The 20,970-nt window shown below is 44.9% G+C and overlaps 1 long non-coding RNA gene across 1 annotated transcript in view; it reads right to left on the bottom strand.

The window, feature by feature from the left end:
* Positions 1-502: 502 nt before the first annotated feature.
* The window catches only part of LOC139073637 (uncharacterized), a 28,312-nt gene continuing 7,844 nt past the window's right edge, over positions 503-20,970 (bottom strand). Inside the window, exon 2 of the long non-coding RNA XR_011522586.1 lies at positions 503-6,859. This is a non-coding gene — a long non-coding RNA (uncharacterized lncRNA). The remainder of the gene's footprint in view (positions 6,860-20,970) is intronic.

Raw genomic sequence — 20,970 nt, 5'->3', positions numbered from 1 at the left:
CAGTTAATTGTTAAAAGGAAATTTAGGGGGAGGGCCTGAAATCGCTTTTTTTTTGTTTCTTAATGACAAAGAATATTTAGCCAGACTAAATGAGGCAAAATAAACAATAAGGAGAAGTTCAGAGACTTTGATTTACGGAAACTCATTTTAAAAGCAAGAGGAGACATGAAAGGCAAAAATTCTACTCAAGTTCAAATAGTTTCCAAGGAAAATTCCTGTAACCTTGAAGAATAATAAAGGCTCATGGATATATTTGGGATTTCTGAATGGTAGGACTGTTTCCCGAGAGCATTTTAACCATCCCAAGTGAAAAATGAGAACAAGGCCTAAATTGTTTGGTGAAGAGCAAAGAACCCTTTGGTTTGAGAAAGAGAGACGGAGACTGTAAGAGTCAAAATGCTGTGAGGGGCTGGAGTTTCACATGAAATATGAGCAATGGTAGCTTTTTGACAGAAAACTTCTTACTCAATGCCACATGCAAAGAATGTATATTACAATCATCTTTTTAATTTTTTTTAAAGTCCATTTCATGCCATCTTGCATCCTATGAGTGTTCCCTTTGCTTTTCAGCCGCGCACAAGGTGTCAGGGTCAGGGGCTCTGCCGAGTGGGGCCTGCTGGGCATACAGAGCTCAGTCTCTCCTCGAGTCTTTGCAGGACTCCAGGCCTCTAGTTACAGCCCCGTCCCCGCCCAGATCCCTGTCAGTCTTGAGGCAGAAGAGCTTCTCTGCCATTATCACGTATTCTCTCCAACACTTCCTACGCCCTTCAAACCTCAAAACCGGACATCATACTCTCCCCTAAGAGGGCTACATGGTAAAGTGAGATATGTGGCTGCTCTCAAGTAACTTCTCCTTCATTGGTGTGGACAAACGTCATGTGACACACACAGAGGTGAAATAATAGCCAGTGTCATCCACTGAATGTAATAAAACCAAGAGCTTTGAAAATGCCGAGAAGAGACAAATTACTTCTATCTGGAACGGCTGGGGAAGACCTCATGAAATAGGGGCCTTGCAAAGGAACGTTGAGGGATGAACGTGGATTGACAAAGCACAATAGGAACACAGGCCTGAGCCTGATGTGCCCTGCACCTTCAGGGAGCCCCAGATCCTTTGTGCCTGTACCAGAGGTTCAGCGGGAGAAGGGGCTGAGGGGGGAGGTGGGGACGTGCCGTGGGAGGTTTGAGCGCTGTGATGGGAACTCAGAGTTGATTCTGGAGGTGAAGTGGGGGCAAACCATTGGGAGCAAAGGAATTATGACGTGCTCAGGGGCCTGTGGGTGGGCTCAGGGGCCCCAGGAAGCCTCTGAAACTGTGTACACGCCTGGGCTCATGCACAGTATGTGTGGTGAGCATGAAGATATGTCCATAGCTTCCTCTAGGTTCTCAAAAGGCCTCGCTGTTCTGAGGTCGAGTTCCAGGGCCAGGCTGGCAGCCTTTTCACTACCGCCTTCTCCCCAGTCCTCTTCTATTTTAATGGCTGGTTGGTGTCCAGGGGAGGGACTGAAGATGGGGAGTGGGGAGAAGGGTGTCAAGCCTGTTCACTTTTTTATTTAGTGAGAGTCAATGTGGCCTCTTTTCCTTCACCCCACTTCTCTCACACTTTTCCTTAGCAGGCCAGGTTGGAAATCTTGTCCTTGGAGCCCTTTGCTCTATAGACCAACAGTAGTGATGGAGTTTTCCAGAGCAAAGATCACGCCCCACCTGAGATTAGTTTTAGCTGTTTTACTACAGTCAGTAACCACTGTGGCAAAGAGCGTCAGGTTGCTCCCTAGAAGCCCTCTGCCTCTGGAGCTGTGGCTGCTGGGTACCAACCCAGGGGCTGCGGGAGCTGGGAAGGAGCTGCCCCAGCATCTGGGGAGGGCAGGGGGAGCATCTGTTGGATCCTATTGAGCCCCTCCGTGAAGACTGCAGAGAGAAGTGGTTTCCAGAGTGGTTTGGCTAATTTTAGAAGCATGGAGGCTAGAAACCCGAAACATCATTCAGAAATGAGTCTTTCTGGGATTTAAAACATTCAAATTTAACCAGCCGGCATTCTGACTGTGTGCCCAGCGCTGGGTCAGATTTTGAGACTCAACAACGTCTATGTGTGTGCGCCTTCGTCTGCGCCTCTCGGCGGGCACTGGGCGTCATTTCACCTTGTACCACAGTACATGCCTTTCCTCGCCCTCACCTGACCATGACCTTGCAAGGTGGAGGTGCACGAGTTACCTGTGAACTCTCCTTCTCACACACACGCACACGCACGCACACACACCCACTCACAGCGCTGGGTTTGCGTCTTGCATATAGTAGATGTCAGTAACTGAGTGCTAAAGAGAATATGCACATTCAAATGTTTGTCGAACGCTCCTTCTGTACTAGACTGCATCAAGCCCTGAAGACAGACTTGGATAAATAAAGTCTGGCCCCTGAACTCTAGAGGGTTATACAATCATGGGAGACGTGAAAATAAGAGTTAACACTTAGGTAAAATGAGCTAAAACCTAAACAAAGGTGGAAGTAAACAAATGAACAGGCATAGAATGGGTCTGGCAAAACTTTGCTTTGATTGGCAGCTCAAAACTGCTCACATTACCTGGGACAAGGACAAGGACCTATTTGACTTACTTCCTCCCCTTCTGCTGGAGCCAAAGGGAACAGAGACCCACATCCAAGCCCCAGCAGAAGGAAAACGTGCCTGGGCACTTCCCCCTTCCTCTCTCCCATCCCATCTCTGTGACGCTGGGAGCCAGGACACTCACTGCCATGGTTTTGCTTAGAAACACAGAAAGGTCAGGACACCTCAGTGTCCTAGGGACAGGTGCACTGGGAAGATTAAGATAGGAGGAGGTTGATTTGCAGGAAAAGTTTAGAGGTAGAACTGCAAGTTTTCAGGACTTTCTCAAAGTTAAACACACACCCCTACCTATCCATCTGTCCATCCATCCATCCATCCATCCATCCATCTATTGCCCTTTCCATTTTGCTTTTAGAAGTAAAAATAAAGAAAACAGAGGACTAGAGGATTTTTGGGCTGGGAGGAATTGCAGGGTGGGGTGGGAGCTTCCTGTTTTAATACAAACTGTAAACCAAGGACCACAGCTCTCTCTCCTTCCACTCACCCTGGGAGCACATCCCCCTTTGGTCTTCTCACAAATGTCCCTGGGTTTCATGAGAAAAATCAAACAAAACACATATTTCAAAATCTGTACCATCCCATCTAATTTGAGTTTCTGAGTAACCACCGCCAGGCCTACACTCATCACTGCACCCCCACCCCCAATACTTTCTAATTTTAGAGCTAAGAGCATGGAACTTGACACTGGACATGTTTCCATTTACCATGAAAGGCATGTTTCTCCACAAACAACTGGAGGGCAGGCTTGGAAAATAGGTTTAAAGACCAAGACTTGAAGAACTTTGGCACGGCAATACTCTGGAAATGTCCACCATCCCAGCAAGAGGCAGGAAGCATCGAGAACGAATATGTGCTCTGGCTTCTTTCAAATGAAATGATTTAATTTTAAGAGTCTCAATTCATAAAATAGCCCCAGCTCATTTTCCAAGGAAAAATGAGCATATTTTGTATTTCTTCATTCTTCAAAGAATATTTGGGCCGTGAAAAAAAATTTATACTGAATTTCCTTAAAAGACTTATTTGGGCAATGCCCCCAGTGCCTTGTGAAGGAATATAGAATGGTGAAAAAAAACAAGTTTAACAGGAATATAAACTTTTTTTGTGATTTAGAAGTTAGACATCAGTGTAGCCCTTGTGATAGTCCTAAATAAAAAATAAACTAGAAGAAAACTCTTTAGCATACTGTAGCAAACCATTTCCATAGTTTTACAGATTTAGGAGTGATTTCCACAGAAGGAAAAGCAAAGTCGTCAATTCTGAAGCTGACATTTTCATACCTACATGGATGTCCTCTTTGCCCAAACTGGAGGTCAGTTCCTTTTATTGCCAGGTATAGAATCAAATTATCAATATTTCCCTTTAGTCACCATCTTTTAAGAGGAAAAGTCAGAAAAGATTCCCAATGTAGTTTTAAAAAATCACACAGGACTCCTACTCTTCGGTCTGCCTGACTCCTGGCTCTCACCTACCCACCCCCTCCATCACCTATTCTCCCAGGTGGGCAGCACACTCCCGACACTCGGGCCCTAGGGGTTTGACCTGCTTTTCTTTCCATTCCAGTGCTGCTACTCCCAAAAAGAGCACTTTTCTTCCCCCAAGACCAGCTCCTGGCCAAGGCATAGTCTCCCCAACTCCTCCCTTCTACCTCATTCCTCAAGACAAGCAAGTCAGCAATCAGTTCTCCCATAATTTAAAGAATTGACTGCTAATCCCTCTGTGGGAATTGACATGAAAGTAACAAGCATGAGGAAGCTATAAAAGCTTAAGGAATTTCCCCAGCAATCCAAGGCATGTCCCTGATGGGCCTGACTTTTTCCTTCTTATGTGTCCTCAAGGAGCTTCTTTCAGTTGGTGTTGGATGTTGGGCAAACCCGTAGAGACTGGAGCCCAAGTTAAACTTGATCTGGCTTCCCTGCTGGAAAAATTGATCAGCAGAGTTCTCGGCTATTGTCTAAAGTACACCTACCCAGGATGCCAGACACTGCTGCTCCTCCACCCTGTGCCCACAGCAGACTCAGCTAATCAATCGCAGATCTGCTTCCTAGTGAGCTTAGACGGTGCCCCAGAATCCTTCTCAACAAAGTGCTATAAGATGCCACTAGCAGCTCTTTGGATTTGTCATATGAGATGGATTTGTCATTCCTGTCCCATCCCATCAGAGATCCTGGGCGCTCTAAGTGAGACACATTCATCAGCCAGTTACAAAGGCTGTGTCCACCTTGCAGCAAAGCTTGGCTGCTTTGCCTGTCTTAAGGAAGGGTCATCCAACAGATGGCATTTGGCCTTCCTGCCCCCATGCCCCTGCCAGGATGTGTCAGGCCTGAGGATTTTAGCAAATCTTAACATTTACTCAATTAGTTAGTTCATATGAATTAGTCAGGGGCTAACTACTCGCCTATGAGAAATTTGAGACATTTGGTCTAAACACGGAAAAGGGAGTTCACCTGATGCAGATGGAACAGTTAATTCAGTGAATGGGGATGGCACGTGTGCCCACTTCCTACTGGGTCCTCATCAGAAGACTTGGGAACCTGGTGAGTCAGGCTCCTCTCAGGTATGAAGGGGTGGAGGAAGCGGCTAAGGTGGTGAGTTTCCTTCACGCTCCTGCCCTCCACTGTGGTCGTTTATGGGGCACTTGGAAGAAGTTAAAGCAGAGCGTGTCCCTCCAGTTTATTTTAATGCAGGCAAACGGCTGGGTTGTAGAAACTTGGAGAGATTTACTAAGAGACTTCCTCAGATCCGGGTCTTGTTAGCATTAATGTGCTCTGATGTGGCTCCCACAGTTGTACGTTCTTACGACAATGTCAATCATCTGAATGCATCGGGTTGAGGCTGCTGAGAGAAGGAGAGCTTCTCTAATGTGAACATGAAAGTATACGTGTCCAGATTCACGCAGGAATGTGGTTTGAAAAGGAATCAGAAACAGCCTTTCTTTTCCATTCCTGAACTGCCCTGGGAGCCACAAAGTCACAGATTTGAACCACTGCAGAGCTATTTGGTGGAAAGGAAGTCACTATCTACGAGGAGTCATAGATGAAATGACGTGAATCATGCATGAGTTTCTCTAGCTGCCTCCGGAGTCTAAGCCTGGGGGCATGGCCGAATTCTCAAGCATCTGCCCCATGAGGATGACTCGGTTTTACTGGATTGACCACCTAGATGACGCGATATTTCCAGAAACTTGGGGATCCATCACAGAACAGTACTTGAATTGTCTATGAGCGAACTCTATGCCTCACAACATAAATCAGCTGGAAGTTAAAAGTCACCACAAGTCATGTAAACCTACATCCAGGATTGAGAATTGTTTTTGATTTAATACATTTCACAGTTCTTGAGGATGGTTTAGACTCCTAAATACCAATAATCTCTTGACTTGACCACATCTGATTAAAGACTAATTTTAGGCCTCTAACTGTGTATTATGATCTGAAAATAGTGCTTTGGACTGTTTTTATGTTTCTGGTAAATATCTACACGTTCGAATAGCTAACGCATTTACCATTAAAAAATGTCATGCAGCAGCACGCACCGCATATGTATTTCTGATGGAATGGTTTACAAATGAAAAAAAAAATTAAACACCCTCATCTCTTAAAGCCATGCCTGGGCTTAACTTCTCTGGATTATTCTACATATTGCAAAGCGTTTATCCTTTGAACTCACTTTTCTTTCAATTTCCAGCCAAATAATTTTTATTTAAATTCAACACATCTTAAGGCTCACGTTCCTGAGTCCAGCGTGAAAGAAAAAGTCCTTCAGGGCTCACTGCCATTTGCCAAGCTGAAATGATTGACACACCCTGTGACCAAGGAGGGCCCAGCCTTTCCTGTTTCAGAATATTAGCCCCTCTCCCACCTCTGCCCCCCAGGTTTTTTTCTTGCTCCCCTTCTCCTCACAGGCCCCCTCCCCTCGCTGCAAGTGATCCTTTGAAATTACCATTTTAATGGATAAATATAGAAGAAGAAAAACATGAACTTCTCTAAGAAGAGGAAACTCTGGTCAGCATTTCCTTCACAGAAATACCTCAGCTTTCATCGGGAAGCTTCAGAGGACTTGGAAGCATTCCAGTGGCTCCTTCCTTTTGCCCTCTGCCATCTTGCCCTCCATCCCTGGACGCTATGTGAGTCCTGACTGGTATCTTCCACCCTCCCAGGAGGGGTTCTCTGGCTCTTCTGTGTGTTTTACTCTCTGCCAGAGGGATGGTGAGCCTCCAGAAAATTTGGCACTTTTTCCATCCTTGGGTATAAGGGGAAGAATGAGAAAAAGAGAGAATTTACTAAAAGTAGTCCAAGATAGTACATTCCTGGATGGGGCACAACTCCCTCTATGGCATTAAGTAGGTCATGTGCAGCGTCTCTGGTTTCACTTCCTCGTCTCTCATGGGAGGGGTGGGACCAGAAGACCTCCAAGGCCCCACCTGGGTCTAGCAAGATGGAATGTGCCCTTCCTCAGGGAGCCCCAGAAAGTGGCCTCCATGGAACTGACCCTTCGTGGCTGTGGGGACAGAGGGGCTGTTTCTGCTCTGTGAAGGCCGTGGGAGGGGCAACTAGCACTTGAAAAAATGACATAAAACAACAAGGAGGGAGAAAAACAAACACTGTGTGATCTCACTAACGTGTGGAATCTAAAAAAAAACAAACCCAGAATCAGAGGACAGATCAGTGGTTGCCAAGGGTGGGGGTGGGGGTTGAGGGAAATGGGTGAAGGGGTCAAATGGTACAAACTTCTGGGTATAAGATGAATAAGCCCTGGGGATGGAATGTACAGCCCGTGACTCTAGTTAACAACACTGTGTTGTATATTTGAAAGTTGATGAGAGAGTAGTTTTAAAGTTCTTGCCATAAAAAAATAATTGTAACTATGTGAGATGATGGATGTGCTAACTAACCTTATTGTGGTTATCATTTTGCAATATATACATATAGAAAATCACTACATTGTACACCTTAAACTTACCCATTGTTATGTGAATTGTATCTCAATAAAACTGGGAAAACAACCATAAGGACCAGTATGTGTACGGCACTTCACAGTTTAGATAGGCTTTCACTTACATTATTTCATTTAAAAGTGGAGGAGTACTTTGAGTACAGTCCCCATTTTATAGATAATAAAACTGAGGCTCAGAAGCTAAGTGAGTCTCAAGTCACATGACTAGCAATGGTAGAGCGGAGCCTGCAAGCCTGGCCTTAGATCTAACGCCCTTTGCACTGGGCCAGGATGACTTTCTAAGTTCCTCCTTGACTATCCGGCTGGAAATCCCTGACTCTGGCCACTGGGAGGCTGGGGCCCAGGAGCCCTTCACCTGCCAGGCCACAGGGGGCTTTGTGGGAACATTTCTTTCTTTTTGGATACCCTTTTACTCCAATTTACTATTATTTATGTTCTTTAATTCCATTCACCAAAGCATCTCATCATCATCTCTTTTTTTTTGGTGAGGAAGATTGGCCCTGAGCTAACATCTGTTGCCAATCTTCCTCTCTTTGCTTGAGGAAGACAGGCACTGAGCTAACATCTGTGCCCCTCTTTCCTCTGTTTTGTATGTGGGTCACCGCCACAGCGTGGCTCAGTGAGTGGTGTAGGTCTGTGCCCAGGATCCGAACCTGCAAACCTGGGCCGCCAAAGTGGAGTGAGCCGAATCTAACCACTATAGCATCTGGCCGGCCCTCATCATGTTCTTATAATTCAATTTCACCTCTATAAGAAAAGTCATGGCCCTGGGAGCAGGGGAGACATCCACACAGCAGGATTTGCTTTCTCCATCTCTAGGGATCCCCATGTAAGGCACATATTTATTAGGATCTTAAAGGGAGCAACATAAATAGAGCAGCTTTTCTTAAACCTAAGAAATATGTCTCACTGTTTAAATAAACAACAACAATCCCTCAAGCCTCTTAGTATGGATTTAAATTGTTTTTACTATGTTTCTTGACTATGTCCAAACAAAACATAAACTAGACTTGAAGTTTAATAAAAATTCCTTAAACTTTATGGTGCTTAGGTAAGTGTCTGGTTTTGCTGAAACTAAACTGCCATGCTGGATTAAATGGCAGGTGTAGCATGGGTCTGCATTTGGTCCTGCATTTGGCCTTCGGAATACTATTAGCAGAGGATGCCCAGGCACCAGAAACTTGTGGGAAACAGCATTGATAACTGCAATGCTTTTTTGCCACTTTAAGATCCTCAGTCTCCTACTTAACCAAAGCTTTGCGGGGAACAGCCGTGGAAGCCTTGAAGCCAGCTCTAACTGCAGTCACCTAAGACCTCTGCCTTTTCCACTTGAAGATAAGGTTCATGGCTTGCTGGCTAATTCTTGCTGCAGGCTGTTAGACAAAAACAAGGTAAAGACACGGATGTGCGATATGCCTGCCTGCACGTGAGTGTGGACTTTTGAGTGTGGCTGGCTTCCCCTGCGCATGCTCTGGGCAGGCCCAGGTCTTCCACCCCACCAGGGGGAATGCCTTCACAGACACAAAGGCAGCCGCAGGCCCTGAAGAGCCAGGTGGCACTCAGGTCTTGGTGGTCCCCCAGATGACCCAGTAGAGGTTCATATAATTTGGGGGGATCATCATTGCAGAAATCTCAGTACTGCAGGGACCTGGTTGAGAAGTAGTGGTCTGGGGTACACGATGTCACATCTTGGGTTGAAGTCCTACTCCTTTTCGATAACTCTACCACCCAATCACAAGTCACCTAACCTCCCTGCACATTGATTTCTTTATCGAAAAGATGGGGACATTAATAACGGCTGCTTTTCTAATCTTACAGGATGGCTATAATGCAGTGGTTCTCAAAGTAGGGTCCCCAGAACAGCAGCGTCTGGGAAATTGTTTAAAATGCAGATTCTCAGGCCATCCCCTAGATTTACAGAATCAGAAACGCTGGGTTGCAGCCCAGGAATCTGGGTTGGAACAAGCCCACCAAGTGATTCTGATGCCCTCTGATATTTGAGAAGCCCTGCTATAAAGCAATGAGATAAGGAACTCGACAGTGTCTGCAACTGCTATGCCGACGTCCTCATGTAGAGAAGCTCAGCTCTCTGGAAACCCTGGTTACTGTTCTATCACCCAGACTCCTGTTAAAACACAAATACCCCTGAGGTGAGTGACACCTTTCGCTTTAACAGGTGTCAGTCGTTCTCAACAGGCATCACAGGCAACCGGTTAGCTAGGAATAAACCCTTTCCAGAATAGAAAGGTAGGAAGGTTGAGAATGCTCTTGCTCCTCTGTGTGGCAGACAAGGGACAGGAGGGAGAAAGAGAAAAGCGGCTTGGAGCCACACAGACTTGGGTCATATTCCAGCTCCACCACTTACCAGCTACGTGACCTTAGGCAAGCTGCTTAAAGGACATTGTGACAACAATAATGACCTCCATAGGGTTTTGGGGAGGGTTAAATGACGCGATACATGCCAAGCACTCAGCACAATGCATGGTTCATCCAGGTATTCAATAAGTGGTATCCATCATTAGGAGCAGGGTGTCCAGGCTGCTTGAGGCTGCCACGCAAGACGGGTCTTCTTTCCACATTGCTCACTTCTCCTCCCTACATCATCTCTGTTATTGTTATTATTATCATCATCACCAGCAACATCTTCACCCCTTCTGCCCCAGAGCTTCCTGACCTTAGCTTGAGATGGCCACCCTAAGATGTCCTGGAAAGGTTAACCACCAAGAAAGGAAAAGGGGCATTTCCCAGGTTCATGGCTGCCTCAAAGGGCAGGCTGGGCCGTGCTCTGGTCCCCAGAGGTGGCAGTGGTGTATGCCACATTTTGAAGCCTGAAACTTGGCAGACAACCTGAGAAACAAGTCCTTCTTCTATGTCCATCCCCTTCTCTGGCCCAGAGGTGTGGCAGCTACAGCCCGAGGTGGGCAGAGTAGATAGGAGCCGACCCACAGCTGTTGTCCATTGTTAACCACCGGTGGATCCAGCCTGCCCAGATTTTATCTCTTGGGTGGCCCTGGACACCTGTCTGCCCAGGTTCAGCCTCTCTGGGCTTGGCTTGTCTTCCCTGGATGACTCAGGGTCTGCTGGCCAAGAGTTGCCCTCAGCTCCCCTCCCAATAATGAGAGCAGGTCAGATTACTTCAGATTTAGTAAGGACACTCCTTGAGGCTGCCTTTGTCACCCATCCACAGTGGGAATTCTCTTTTAAGGAGCAGAGAGCCACACCCTTCTCCCAGAATGGGGGGTGGGGTGGACTTTCCAGGTGGCACATGAGCAGGGCTCATTTCATAATGGCCAGTCCATAGGTGAGGGACCAAGGGCGGGCCTGGCCTGAGCAGTCTGAGAGGTACATGGCCTCCTGGGCCCGCTTGGTCAGCCCTTCCCAGCCCTTCCGCTCAGACTACAACTCCTCCATACCCCACCTGCCCAAACAGCTGGAGGGAGATGCTGCTGCAGGCGTGGGGGGCAGAGGAAGGGTGGAAAAGCTGGGGTACTGAGTGCTCAGTGACAGTTGACTGGAAACCAAACGAAGCTGCCAATGGGCAAGACGTAGCTGGAAGGCTCCCGCTCCATCCCTCACTCCCCTGGGAGCCCTGGAGCAGCCTTTGTGTACACACGCCACCGTCTCACTTTGACTTGAACCCTTCCCACCACAGGAAAGTACTCTGACCCTTACCTGCGGCTCAGGACGGTGAAGGGACATGTCTGGGTCACACGCTGGTAAGGGAAAGAACTTGGACTCATCCTATGAGGCCTGACTCCAAAATCCATCTACCACACTCTCAGTTTTTAAACTTTTTTTAAACAAAATTTGAACATTTAAAAAGAATATAAAATCCTATGTGCCTCTCTGTACTATCTTTGCAACTTTCCGTGAATCTGTAATTACTTTAGAATAAGTTTAAAAAAAAAAAACGGGGCCCCAATGTATAAACTGTATCCCCGAGATGTTGTTGGAAGTCGGGCGAGTGGCTCCCTTTTCAGCGGCAACGTTGGAAAGGAGCGTGGGGTTTCTGGGGGCCTGGGATGTTCTGTTTCGGGATCTGGGTTGGTTCCACAGGTGTGTGCAGTTCGTAAAAACTCATTGATGATCAACTGCATTTTTCTAAATAAGTGTTAAACTTTAAAAGATAAAGATACATCAAAGTGGAGGTGCTCTGGTTGAACAGGAAGAGGGGTTGGGATTTGCTCAGCTCCTCCTACCACCTCCCTGCCCGTAACCCCCTGAGGAACCCAGCGTTCTTTGGAACACAGTGTGGAATCTGGCTCCCAATTCCTTCTACTACAACGTGAGCTCCGTGAGGACCTTGTTCTGCAGGGCCTGCATGGATCATCGGTAACCATTTCCCATGATCTAGTTACAAACTGTAGCCCTCAGTTAAAAACCACCATTCAAATGCGTGTGAAGAAGAGCTTGGTCCTGGATACGGAGGACACCGCTAGAGAGTGCGGAGTGGAAAAGGAAACAGCAGCCTCTGGGTCTCCCACAGGAAGGCTGTGGTCCCCAGCTGGGTAGGACAGCCTTACACTGCAGGCATCAACTTAAGGGGAGGATTCCCAAGGGAATCTGGGTAAAAAAACAAAAACAAAAACACTTTATAACCTGAAAGGAATTGGTCCAGACTTATAATCACAGGGAGCTGGAAATAATGGCCATTCAACTGAGGATATAAAACAAACAAGCAAGCCTCACTCGCTTCTACGTCAGCTACATGCTTTATTTCCACTTGATTTGGCTTTTATGAAGATTTCTGAGTGGATTATGCACTTTTGATCAGCATGCCTCAGCCAGGTTGTTTTTCTCCTCATGCTTGGAAGACGTGGTTAACATTTTTTCCTTTAATACACCAAGTTAGTTTCCACTGTTACCTGCCCGCCACTGTACCTGGAATCAGCAGTAGCTGCCAACACACAGCTAAGGGCAGAAGTTAGCCCAGTGTGAGGTTAATTGGACCAAATTGAAGCCATGACTGTTTAACAGATCCTCTCAGAGATCTATGGGAGGACAGCTTAAGTAGGCTCCCCCAAGACTTGGGGAAGTTTGGAAGTGAACTTGCCCTTGCTCTTTGCAGTAGCAGGGTCCCCCGCTTTATGTGTCAAATAGCCACACGCCAGGCTGCTGTGGGATGAAGCTGTTAGGGAAGAATCTTTTATGGGCTCCTGTTTCTAGAAGAGGGCTATTCCCTGAGGCGTTCAGGAAATGATAAAAACAGTGAATCAGACTACTAACCCAACTGAGGATGGGAGGGGAGGGGAGGAAAAAGGCATGCAGGTGTCAGAGTCTCCTACTTGGTGACATGGCTTTCCTGTGACGTTCTTTCCAGTTCAATCACACTCCACTTAACCTCAAGAAAAGCAGAGTTTTATTTTACTGAATTTTCAGACTAAGCGGAAAATTCTTTTCTGATACACCATTTGTCATCAGAAAGCCATGTTCTCTACAATTCCAGGACATTCTCTACCTTAGGACCCCTCGTCTGTGGAACAAAGGCTATAAGGTTCCGGTTGGTCAAAGTGTAAGTCACCAATGGCAGCACGCAGCTCTTACGTTAAAAGCCAGCCCCCTAGACAGCATTCATCAGAGGTTCCTCTAGTCAAGGAAGGTATAGTGGTCCCTCTGTGCTTCCAGGACACCAGGCTTGTTGGGTATAATCGTGGGAGGCTTATTTTAATATTGACACACTAGAATCCTTCCAGAAAAGAGACCAGCATGGTAAACTGTCTGGGAGCTGTGTCAGTTGAAGAGGATGGGCATGTGTAGCCCAGAGAAGAGAAGACTTATCTGGGAGTGGGGTTGTCCCTGAGGGAAGAGCTATGACCTCTGGGTGATGGTTCTAATGAGCGATGGTTTGATACCCAGCTCCTAGATAAGGTTTCCCGGTGCCCCAGTCACTGATCTGAACACTGTACATACTATGAATTCATTTAATGCTCACAACATCCTCGTGGAGTATTAACTCTTATTATCATTCTCATTTTACACGTGTGGAAACAAGCACAGAGAAGTTTCGTCGTAACTTGCCCACAGTCACACAGCTATAAATGACAGAGCTGGAATGTGAACCCAGCTTTCTGACTCACTCCGGGTTTCTCAACCTTGGTAATATTGACATTTTGGACTGGGTAACTGGGGAGCTGTCCTGTGTGTTGTGGGATATTTAGTGGCATTCCTGGCAGCTATCAACCAGATGCCAGCAGCACCCCCAAGTCATGACAATCAAATGTCTCCAGACATTGCCGAATGTTTCTTGGAGGGCAAAATCGCCGTCAGTAGGAGTCCTCCAGGATGGGACATCCTGCTTCATGCAGGAGAGGGAACCCCCACTGTTGCCCTCCTCTTCGACTCAGTTGTGGGGGCCACTGAGGACCTCTCCACCTCGAGGTTTCATGATGCTCATCCTAAGTGAACACCGTGATTGCACGGGGCCTTGCAATTGCCTAGAGACAGAGGTGGTTTGATTTTTGACATTTCCAATATTTCCTAGTTTTATTGTCATTTGCCTCTGTGTCCCAAAAGTCGAAGGCCAGAAAGCATTCTGACTAATTGGGGCAAAAATTGAGGCAAATCCTAATTTTACCTAGCACTTTATATATATATCCCATTTAATCCTCACAATAATCCTAGTGAGTTAGATACTTTTATCCCCATTGTATAGATGAGAAAACTGAGGTTCGGAAAGTTGAGAAACCTGCCCAAGGTCATAGTTAATAAGTAGCAGAGCCAAGATTTGTAGCCAGATCTGTTGACACCAAAATGCACTTTTTTTTTTTTTTTTGGTGAGGAAGATTGGCCCTGAGCTAACATCTGTGCCAATCTTCCTCTATTTTTTTGTATGTGGGATGCCACCACAGCATAGCTTGATGAGTAGTGTGTAGGTCCACACTAGGGATCCAAACCCATGAACCCCAGGCTGCTGAAGTGGAGCACAAACCCAATCACTACACCACTAAGCCAGCCCTGATCCATATACTTTTTTAAGGGGCACAGATTTGGGCACTCAGAGATAAGCTCAGACACATGATACTCACAGTGACACACCAGGACATGAATAACCTGAGCTGGAGGAGTGGATTTGGGGACAAGGGGTAGGGGACCGCCTGCCTCCACCCTCCTGGGAGACAGCTTAGTGTTATAGCCCCTGTGACAGGGGCTGAGGCTGGGGTTGAGGAGCACATTTCGGAGCTGTGTACCTGTGCCCCACCCTTGTCCAGCGCAGGCCCCATCCTTGCTCTCCTGGACCACCAGCCTCCTCTGGTTCGTTATCTCCCCTCCAGTGTGCAGAGCAGTCTATGAAAACCACCCGTCTGACAATGTCACTCCTCTGCTCTCAATCCTCCATTGCTGCTCTTCTCTCAGAGCCAAAGCCTGAATCATCCAAGGCCAGACTCGTCTAGCCCTCTCGGCTCCCTGACCTCATGTCCTCCACCCCCCACACTCGTTCCTCCTTTCTCTTCCTTGAATTTCATGTTCTTTCCCTCATGCCAAGCTCTTGGTGTCACATCAAGCGTTTGAGTAGGGTATTTGTGAGTATGTAAGAGTTACTGCCTTTCTTTATTGTCTATGCTCCAGGTAGTCCAGTTATTCCTCCATGATCTATACCCTTGTGGGGCTGGCACAGTGCCTGTCACATTGTAGGACTCAATCGATATTTGCTGAATGTTTATTTAGCAAGTAGATAATTTATGTTCTCATCTAAGGCACTGATGAAACCGCCAAACAGAAGTCAGCCAAGGTGGGGATAGGTGGCTGCCAGCAGACAGTGCCCTCTGGGTGACTTCAGGCCCTTCAGTCGCATCATCTGGGTCATGCAACCTCCCAATGTCATTCACCTGCGTCTTCGTGCAGCCCGTGCATCTCTGCACCTCCAAGTCTTATTCACCAGGCGCCAGGAGAGCACAGCAAATGCCTGCTAAGGTTCCTTCAGCCCATGCCTACGCACTCCTTTGCTCTCCCAAGCCAAGAATCCTTTATAACCAGAAAATGAGCCTAACCTTGAGGCCTAGCCCCATCCTGCCTTTTAGTGGTCTCTCTTCCTTAAGTTCTCAAAGTCTCTTGGTCATTTACTGATTGATGTTCTGACCCTTAGGGAACTGGGAACACCCTCTGGACAAGTGGACCTAGGACAGGTGTAATTTTTTTTCAACTCTGCTAAGGTATAACAGACTTTCAGTAAACCACAAAAATTAAAATTGCACAAGTCGATGGTTTTAGCAAATGTTTACACTCATGAAACTCTCACTCCAATCGAGATAATGCACATATCCGTAATCCCCAAAGGTTCCTCTATGCCCCCGTGTAACCTGTCCCTTTCTCTCCCTGCATCCTGAGGCAGCCACTGATCTGCTATCTATCACTGTAGCTTAGCACGCATGTTTAAAAACTTTAAACAAATGGAGTCATGCTGTATGTATCTGCAGCGGGAGGTATCTGGCTTCTTTCACACAGCATAATGATTTTTTAAAAAATTATTTTATTGAAGTCATATTGGCTTATAACATTGTGTAAATTTCAGGTGTACATTATTATATATCAGTTTCTGTATGGACTACATCATGTTTGCCACCAATAGTCTACATGATTTTGTCTTTTTTATGGCTGAGTAGTATTCCATGGTGTATATATACAGCATAATGACTTTAAGATTCACCCATGTTGTGGCATGAAGTAATGCTTTGTTCCATTTTTGCTGAGTAGCATTCTGTTATATCAATATATTACAATTTCTTTATGCATTCACCTGTTAATGGACATTTGGGTTGTTTCCCATTTTGGATTATTTCAAATAAGGCTGCTATGAACATTTGTGTACAAGCCCTTCTGTGGACACATGTTTTCATTTCTCTTGGGTAAATACCTAGGAACAGAATGGCTGGGTCATTTGGTAGATGGAAATTTAACTTTTTAAGAGACTGTCAAACTATTTTCCAAAGTAGTTGCACCATTTGACATTCCAACCACAACGTATAATTCCATTTGCCCCCATATCCTCACCAATACTTAGCATGGTCAGTCTTTTTAATTTTAGCCATTTAATAGAGATATAGTGTTATCTCATTCTGGTTTTAATTTGCATTTCTCTGATAGCTAATGATTTTGAACATCTTTTCATGTGCGTATTGACTTCTTTCCTAAAGTGTCTGTTCAAATATTTTGACGATTTTTAATTGGGTTGTCCTTTTTTCAATTTAGTTGTAGAAGTTCTTTATACAGTCTAGAAACAAATCCTTTATCTGATATATTTGTAGTGAATAGTTTTTTCTAGTTTGTGGCTTGCCATTTCATTTTCTTGTCAGTGTCTTTTGAAGACAAAAGTCTTAAATTTTGATGAAGTCAATTTATTTTGTAATTTATCTGACATATCTAAGAAATCTTTGCCTACTCCAAAGTTGCAAAGATTTTTCTCCTGTGTGTTCTTCTAGTTTTAGCCTTTACATTTAGGTCTGTGGTCCATTTCAAGTTAATTTTTGTATGTGGTGTGACGTAAGAGTTGATGTTAATTTTTTTCTACATAGTATTCAGTTGTTTCATACCGTTTGTTGAAAACTTTCCTTTCCCCATTGAATTGCTTTGGCACCTTTATTGAAAACCTCCTATTAGTATATGTGTGGGTGTATTTCTGGACTCTCTCTTTTGTTCCATTGATCTATATGCCAGTTTTTTGCTCATGCTAAGCTGTCTTCATTACCGTAGCTTTATAGTAAGTCTTGAACTCAGGAAGAGTGAGTCTTCCAGCTTTGTTCTTTTTAAAATTAGCTTTGGCTATCCTGTGTCCTTTACCTTTCCATATACATTTGAAAATAAGCTTGTCAATCTTTACAAAAAATCCTCCTGGGATTTTCATTGAGAATATGTTGAATCTGTGGAACACCTTCGGGAGAATATTGAGTCTTCCAATCAATAAACGCAGTATAGCTTTCCATTTAATTATATCTGCTTTAATTTTTCTCAGTAATGATTTGTAGTTTGCAGCATAGAAGACTTAGATATCTTTTATTAGATTCATTTCTAACTATTTGATGTTGTGTGGTGCTATTGTAAACAGAATTGCTTTTCAAAAACTTCATTTTCCAACTGTTTGCTGCTAGTATATAAGAATACAATTGATTTTCTTTTAACTTTGTATCCTACAACCTTACTAAATTTGTTTATTTCTATTCAATATTTTGTAGACTCCTTGGGATTTTATATATAAACAATCATAACATCTGCAAATGAGGACAGTTTTATTTGTTCCTTCTTGATCTTTATACCTTCTGTTTCTTTTTCTTGCCTGATTGCAATGGCTAGGACTGCCAGTACAATGTTGAACAGAAGTAAAAGCAGGCATCCTTGCCTCATTTCTGATCTTAGGGAGAAGGCATTTAATCTTTCACCATTTGAGCTTTTGGTTTTTTGTAGACGGCCTTTATCAAGTTGAGGAAGTTTCTAGTTGCTGAGAGTTTTTATCATGAATGGGTGCTGAATTTTATCAAATGCTTTTTACGCATTGATTGAAATGGTCAGATGGTTTTCCTCCTTTACCAAGTGTCTTAGTCCATTCAGGCTGCTATAAGAAAATGCAAGAGCTAGGGTGGCTTATAAACAACAGAAATTTATTTCTCACAGTTATGGAGGCCAAGATCAAGGTGCCAGCAGATTCAGTGTCTGGTTAGGGCTCACTTCCTGGTTCATAGATGGCCATCTTTTCTCTGTGTCCTTAAACGGCAGAAGGGATGAGGGAGCTCTCTGGGGTCTCTTTGACAAGAGTACTGATCCCATTCATGAAGGCTCCACCCTCATGACCTCATCACCTCCCAGAGGCTCCGCCTCCTAATACCACCACACTTGGGATTAGGTTTCCACATGTGAATTTTGGGAGGACACAAGCATTCAGTCTATAGCATCAAGATGGGTATAATTTTATGAAGGTAAGAAAAGGTGTGGAGTATGAGATTCTGCCACCATGGGAAGCCCCAGACGTCTTGGGGAAGAGAAGTGAAGGTGATATAAGGATCAGAAAGAGCACAAGCCTTTCAGTCAGCCAACCTGGCCTTGAGACCCAGTTCTACATCTTACTACAAGGAAGTTAACTTAATCACTTTGAGCCTCCTCTTCTCATCTGTAAGATAAAGGCAATAATACCTACTTTGAAAGGCTGTGATGAGGATTAAAGAAAAAAATATACACATAGTGGGTAGGGAATATAAACAATATAAACAATAGACACTCCTACATATACTGCTGGATGTGAAACTCTGGAGGCGTTAGTCCTGGAGGGTAAAGATATGCACAACTGTGATGACAAAGACAAAATCCCAATCCAGCTTTAGCCGAGGGTGGTGAAAATTACTCATGTGAATATCTGGATAAAGGTCTCTCTACTTCTTTCCTGTGTGCCTTGACTATCCTGAGTAGCAAACATATTAGATAAAAAGCATGTGCATCCCCAAAGGGCATTATTTTTTGGTTAAACGACGTGCTCAGATGCTGGTGTAACTGAGTCCAGAAGATCCAGAACCCATCTTTTGTAAGAAGGTCATCTTTTTCAATCATAGGTTTAAAAAATTCCTGATAGTTAAAGGTACAGTCACACAACACCCCCATTTTGGATCTCCAATTCAATTTAAAATCTATCACAGCAATTGGTGTCATCCAATCCTTGGAATAGCCTACATTGGGAGAAGGGTAATTTAGCATATCTCAAAGTGTGCTGCATCGAATCAGGGATATCAACAGTATGACACGAATAAAAGTGTCTTGTATATTAAATGATCGAATAAATCTGCACTTAGTTAATCATAGCTAAACACTATTTTTAAATCACAGGCTTTAAGATACTAATGTGCAACGTGACTCTCCAAGAGGAATCGATAGGCTGCAGAGTTTCCCATAGATATTTGATTTCAGAGCTCTTTCACAACTCACTGTCTCTTTGGTTCCAAAAGGCCAAACTTTAGGAAAGACGGATGTGATTTGACTCATGTCTTAGTGGCATCATATTCCAAAAGTTGTAACCTCAAAATCAAACATTTTGAGAAAAATTCAGGCAAATTTGCTCATTGGAACCTTCCACAGAGCCCAAGCCTTAGTAGGCAATGTGTAAGTAGGATTATAGTGTTGTTAGGTATTATTATCCCCCTTGTACAAATGAGAAGAAACCTAACACAGGATGCTAACCACTTTGTATATTTCACCTAAGTTAACTATGTCAGCATCCCTGTAATGTAGGCATCATTATATCCATTTGACAGCAGTGGAAGGAAATTAAGCGACTTGTCCAGGGTCACACAGCTAGTGGGAGAGTATGAGAGGGAGTCCAGTCTCTAGCACTAGGCTGGAAGGTCATCATAGTTGTCTCCATCCAGCTGAGGTGAGACCGTCATTGGGACAAAAAAGGACAGAGACGCAGGTGCAGGTTCCTCCAGGAGGATGGCTCCCTGCAGGTGCCGCTGACTCACCCCCACCTAACCTCCCTTCCAGGTGAGGCTTTGGGGGCAAGAGGGAGTGAATGTAGGTGTTCAAGAACTTTGAGTTCCCTAAACATCAGGCCTTTGTTTTCTGCAGACGCCAGATAGTGCCAGGAGCTAATCATCACTCAGATCTGCAATTCTGGGCTGACAAACATGATAGCTTTCAGATCTGTAAGGCCTTTTATGCAGCCCTTGTTGACCTGACTGCTTACATTTAGGAAGGAAGTAGGCAGACGTCCTTCAGCGAGAGGTCCACATGAATAATCTTCACTACCCCTGGCCCTGCCCAGTTTTAAGCTGAATGGGAGGGGGAGAGGGAACGGCCAAACCTTGAAAATTCAGGAAATCGTAGGTGGAGGAGAGTGAGGAAAATGTTAACCTGACATTCAAAATTAATATTTGTTCATAAGGTGTTTACTCGATTGTATTAATTGGCAAGTAATTGCCAGGGTGTGGGGAGGGAAATACCTCATCAGAGGAAGCTAAGTGTAATTTAGTAATCCCGCAGAGACACGGAACAGACACGGTCCTCAGATGTTTGGAAATCTGACTTTAAATGGAATTTGTGGGTGGAGGGAAGCACTCGGGTTTGCCTCTATTTCGAAGACGCAAACCATGACCAGGTTAAATATTCCAGGTTTAGATTTGACTGTTTTAATGTTGGGCAGGGGAGGGGAGGAGCGGGCAGTGAAGTATTAGCTCCCCAAAAAATGATGCCATTTCTTTCTTAGCTTCAAAAATAGTTTGATAAATCAACTTGGGTCCCTGGTCCATATACAAAGGCCACCTAGAGTAAGGGGATCAAAGCAGAGATCAAAATGAAAAATTAATCAGAGATTGTAGAAATGACCTGCAAAATAAATGGTACCAAAAATCCAGGTAGGCAGTTTTATCGTCTCTGGGGCCCTGGATCCACTTAGGCATCTGATGAACACTGATCAGATGCACACA

The sequence above is a fragment of the Equus przewalskii genome, chromosome 9 (genome assembly GCF_037783145.1).
Source record: "Equus przewalskii isolate Varuska chromosome 9, EquPr2, whole genome shotgun sequence".
Taxonomy (NCBI): domain Eukaryota; kingdom Metazoa; phylum Chordata; class Mammalia; order Perissodactyla; family Equidae; genus Equus; species Equus przewalskii.
The sequence above is the reverse complement of the archived record's forward strand: the minus strand, read 5'-3'. Positions and strand labels throughout refer to the sequence as shown.